At 54.2% G+C, this 5,265-nt stretch overlaps 1 long non-coding RNA gene across 1 annotated transcript; it reads left to right on the top strand.

Annotated features, from left to right (window-relative positions):
• Nucleotides 1–343: 343 nt before the first annotated feature.
• Nucleotides 344–2,728, top strand: LOC114196647 (uncharacterized). Its single transcript, XR_003606759.2, has 3 exons — nt 344–663; nt 1,521–1,598; nt 1,977–2,728. It is a non-coding gene; the product is annotated as an uncharacterized LOC114196647 (long non-coding RNA).
• The last annotated feature ends 2,537 nt before the right edge of the window (nt 2,729–5,265 follow it).

The raw sequence follows: 5,265 nt of genomic DNA, 5'->3' as shown, positions 1-5,265 counted from the left end.
AAATGTCCCTTTCAGGGACACAGGCAGGCGGCCAGCTGGACTGTCCACCCAGCGGCTGCTAGATGATAGGGCACAACCAGCCACGTTTCTATTGAATGTAAATGGTATTCTGTGTAAGGCCTAAAATTAAGACTCAATGTCATGTGCTACCTTGGTATCTGGTGTCCCTGGGAGGGTCTCAGAAGGCCTCACGGCAGGTCCCCTCCCAACTCTGCATCCGCGGATAAGGTCCCCCAGCCAAACAGCCTTCCTTATCACGGGGACCAGGCGCATGCCTGCTCAGTCCTGAGCAGTGGGCTTCCGTTCCCTGCCAGCCCGTGGAATCATTCCAACAAGGCAGCCGGGCGCTCCCAGGGGAACCAGGGCCACCCCCCCACGGTGCCTGCCTGTTCACCCTGTCGGACGGAGGGGCCCCGAGCGGCCATGTGCGGCGCGTGTGGTCCCCTCCCTGGGCTGAGTGTGTGTGACTCCAGCTTGCTGTCCAGCTCCTCTGTCCCGCCTCCGGTCGGGGGTCTGGCCACCCTGGCGACCTTCGGGCAGGAATCCTCATCATCAACGGAGGGCAGAAGAGGTGGGCAGGCACGGCTCGGGGCAGCCCTGGCGTGGTAGCAGGAGCAAAGAATAACCAGATCGCACCACGGGACACGTTTATAACAAAATCTGGTAATGTTCTGGCGAAGGACTGGGTATTTATTACTCCCTTTGTGAGGTGCTCTCCTCCCGGCTCTGGGTCCCTGCTCCCTCCTGGGAGAGAAAAAGCTAAAACTAGCACATCAAACCCAAACCTTCTCCTCCCAGATTTAACATTTGAAAAATGGGACGTACCTAAAAACCCATCAGGAAGGGCTTATGGAGGAACTGAGGGCAACGGCCCCGGGTCCGGCCGGCTCCCGCGCTCAGGTAAAAGGAGTGGGTGCACCTGCATGCAGGCACAGAAGAAACCCTGTGCGCTTAGAGGAAAGCTGAACGCGGAGCAATCCCGTTTCTCATTACACAGTGGCGTGGGGCGGGAAAGGAGGACGACCCGGTCTGTGATCAGCGGGGCCACAACTGTGCAGTGACCTTTACACATTTTCGTTAAAACATCAGAAACTCTCTTGCTGTTAGTTATAACGTAACAGTAATGTTTATTTAGGTTGCTGTAATCTAACGTGATAGAAACACTCAGAATATAAAGTGCTTTATTTCTTCCTAACAGATGGACCTGTAGGGGTTGGAACAGCGTGACTTGGAACGCAGAATGGGGTGCTGCCTGCCGGCCGGCAGCCCACCACCCACATCTACACCACTCGCGGCGCATCTGCGATTACCACTCTCTGTTCTAGGCACAGCCCGGGCCTCCTGTACTGCCATTTACTTAATACTTTCTTTAAAGTGACTTCAAAATGGCTCACTTCTTGTACTTAGCTAAGCAACAATACTGCTGAAATCTTGGGTTTGATGTGCTAGTTTTAGCTTTTTCTCTCCCAGTATAGGTTAGAATAAATATATAACCATTAAAATAAAAATGCCTCTTTCAGTATCAGCTCAGATCCCTGCAGCGGTGGGAGAAGCATGCAGAACCAGCGAGAACGGGTCTGTAGGAGACGCGGCGTCTGGTGAGTGGGCCATGGCCTGGCTGAGGATGCGGGGAGTGGGGCATGGGGGGGGGGTCCCAGCATGGACCCCGGTGCTAAGACCACATTGGGGTAGGAGATGCTACTGCATAGCAATGCTCAGAAATTGAGGCATTTGGGTTAGAATTTAGATTTTTTTCCTGATTAGTACAGTTAACCCAGATATAATTTTTGTTTTTGAGAAATGCTATTAGAAGTCTTTGTAAAATGTGTGGGAATGTTTTTCTGCCTTGGTGAATATAGAAAAGGAACACAAACTGGTGTTTCTTTGCTGATTCTGGATTTTGCAGATTTATGGGTCGTTGTCCAGAATATTAATCCTCATGATAAAATGGTAAAAGTGTGTATGGATGCATACAGGTTTTCCTTGCCTCGGGGCCGGCCAGGAGCCAGTGACGGTGGACGCGGGCACCACCACCAGACAGAGCAGAAGGATCGAGGCCTGGTTCACCCAGGTGAACCCTGTGCACACCCAGCGTAGGGACCCGGAGGCGCAATGGACGGCACTAGGAAAGCAAGAATGTAGTTGTCACTCTCCTTCCCGACTTCCCCCGAAAGTGAAGCCATGCCCCAGAGGCCGCAGGGCGGGGCACACGTGGCCTCGCACATCTGTGTGGTCAGGGCCTAAAAGAAATCCTGTAGTCATAGACTGTCCGTTTTCCTGAGTGTGGAGATTACGGCCTGCAGAGCCCGCACACGGAATTTTCTGGACCGGTATCATGCAACAGCATCGTTTTCGGCCGGGAGGCAGAAGAAAGGTGACCAGGCACAATGGGCCCCTGGCCATGTTTCTGCCCTGCAGACACGAGGTGCCTCGCTCAGCAACACGGCACCAGGGCAGCGAGGGACGGGACGTTTGCACACGGACACGTGCCCAGGGTGACCTGGCGAGGCCGTACCCGGTTCCAGCGCTCACACTCACCCACGTTTCCAGTCCCAGGACTTCACGCCACAAGCGCTCTCGGAGCGTGTGCCCGCGTGAGGCATGTTCGCTGGAGGGCTGTTGGCACAGCTGGAAGTGACTTCTGCAAAAGGCAGTCAGAAGTAACTCAAATGTCCCGTGGTATTTTTTGGTTAAAAAAATAAACTACAAAACCATCTGCACAAGGAAATACGGTGCATCTATTGAAAAGCGAAAGAATAAAGTGCATATCTGTGTGACTTAGAAAGAGAGCCGCAGTTTATCATTAAGCAAAAATCAAGTTGTGAAACTGTAGGAAGAATGAGAGTCCATGTTTGTCTAAAAAATGATAAGGTAGGATCATAAATAAATAGAATAGGAGGCCAAAGGCGCATGCCTTGGGCTGTCCACAGCGAGGGCCCTAGCGTACCAGGCAGCAGGGAGCATTCGCCTGCGCAGGAAAGAAGGCTTCCTGCGCTTTTAACTCTAGGACTTATCTGACGGATCTTATAATCCACATTTTCTCTATTTGTCACAAATGTAATGTGTTGGCTTCAGAGCGAGAAGTCAGTGTGTGTGTGACGGACGTGTGTGCCCAAAGGGGAAGAGAAACACGCTTGCGCTCCCGGCTGTGTCGGCCGCCGAGGACCGCAGTGGGCACCGGAAGTGAACGCCGGTGGAGAAGTCGGGAGCATGCCGGCTGAGGAGTTTAACGCACCTGACTTAGTGTGGCCTTTCTTTATTCTTCTCAATTTATCTTAATGACTGAGACAATTAATGAAGAAGAACTTTTCCTCCCCCTCTGTCCGCCCCTCCCTCGATTACTCTCCCCTTCTTCCCTCTGTCCTTCCTCCCCTCTCCCCTCCTTCTCAATTTCTTTCTTCTTCGGGTCTTTGTAAGACAGAGCCTTCCCTGAAGGAAAGAATGGAACTCTGTGCGGAAGGGTCGACGCCCCGTGACCCAGGCAGGGATCCATCGTGGCCCACGGGACGGGGGCTGTGGGGACCCTGCATTTGAGATTAACCCAAATGAGCTCCGACGGCCTGGAGAGGGGGTGCCAGGCTCACGGCGGCCCGAACAAAGACGCTGTCCCACGGGGAGCCCCCCCGGCTTTGGGGGAACATGCTGGCCTGGGCCCCCCAGTTCATGCCGGGCCGGGATGGCCACAAGCCCTTCCCGAGAAGGCTCCCCCTCTGTTTCGAGGAACGGCGACAGTCACGGCAGCCGGCAGGGTGCTCTGCCACACCTCCACCAGCAAGTCCCCTCCGGGGAGAGCTGCCCTGGCCACAGGCGGGAACGACCCTGCTCCGTGCCCAGACCCAGGGCTACAGGGGCGAGGCTGTGGAGCCGGCGTCTTCCCCTCCCCTGCGCCTGGTGCTGTTTCTAGGCGGAGAGGCTGGACGGAGTCTGAAGAAGCGATGAGAGCAGGTGCTGTGTCATCCAGAAGCATTTTCACTACTTTGTTTACACGGAGATTTCGTTCAGCAGAAATCAGTAAGGAAGACCGTGAAAACACAAACAATCCATTCTGGAAAATCCGAAGCAGCAGTATATGGAAGGTAGGTTCCAAAAAACACAAGCACCCCACACGTGTTCCTCGCATGCTAGAAACCAGAGCAGAAATAGCATTTCCTCCAAAACATGCTTCTCGGGACACCAGGTGAGGGTTCCAGAAGAATTAGACTGGAACGTGAGCTTGTCGCCCTGGGTTGGGATTTGGAGAGCACAGCCTTGGAAGATTATACAACAATCAAATGTAACAAATTCTATAACCGTCAATTTTAAATTGTGCATTCCAAATTGATATATTCTACACAAATAAAAGGACCTGATTTTGGGCTTTGAGCGCAGCCGCCTGCCTGTGTGCCGTGCAATGCCGTCTGACTTCCTAAAAAGCGCGGAGCCTTTCTCCTGGGTGCACCTGCCTACCTCGGAAAATGCCAGGGGCTCTTGTCAGACAGCTCTGTGCGCTGCCGGGGCTTCGGTCACTGGCAGCACTGGGCGGGAGCAGGTGGGGTGTGGGGGGTGCGGGAGCCAAATGGCCCTGGGCCTCAGCACCTCACCAAGGGAAGGGTCCCCTCGCTGGGCCGCCTCCACATTGTGCGACAGGCAGAGCCCCGGAATGGACGGGAGGGCCCGGACCCCGGGCAGGACTCAGAATTCCTCCTACTTAACGCAAATGCTCCCTGGGATGAAGCCCCCCTTGAAGTCGGCATGCAGGGGGTGAACACATTACCCACAGGTAGGTAATCGGACAATATTGTGGACGCGCCCGTCACATCTCGGTCTATATGACTTTGGGAAAGTTGCTGGAGTTCTCTGACCCTCAACTTCCCCATCTAGAAAATGGGGCGTTCCTGGTACTTCCCTCCCGGGGCCGTGAGGGTGCGAGTCAGGGGCTCGGGACAGGCTGGCAGCCAGGACCACCGTCCCCATGGACGCTCCGTTCACACAGATGGCACATGTTAGACATCCCGCCGCAGCGGCGGGCTCCCCAGACTAAGCTCATTACCGGAGCAGACACAAGGGAGCTTTCTCTGAGGGCCGCGGGGCTGCTCACCGGCAACCACAGCAAACAGCAAACCCACTGTGGCTTTAGTTTCTGTTCTCATAAACAGAAGTGTAGAAGGATCCAGTCACATACTTTTAAGATAATTGATAAGAAGAAAAGCTACAGCCACTGAACACGAGAAGTAACGATCGCGTCGCTTCAGTTCAAGGTACGAGTTAACCTGGAAAGTTCAGGGG

The sequence above is a fragment of the Eumetopias jubatus genome, unplaced genomic scaffold (genome assembly GCF_037043125.1).
Source record: "Eumetopias jubatus isolate StellerSeaLion01/CBP00866 unplaced genomic scaffold, mEumJub1_p1.0 scaffold_3, whole genome shotgun sequence".
Lineage (NCBI taxonomy): Eukaryota > Metazoa > Chordata > Mammalia > Carnivora > Otariidae > Eumetopias > Eumetopias jubatus.
The sequence above is the reverse complement of the archived record's forward strand: the minus strand, read 5'-3'. Positions and strand labels throughout refer to the sequence as shown.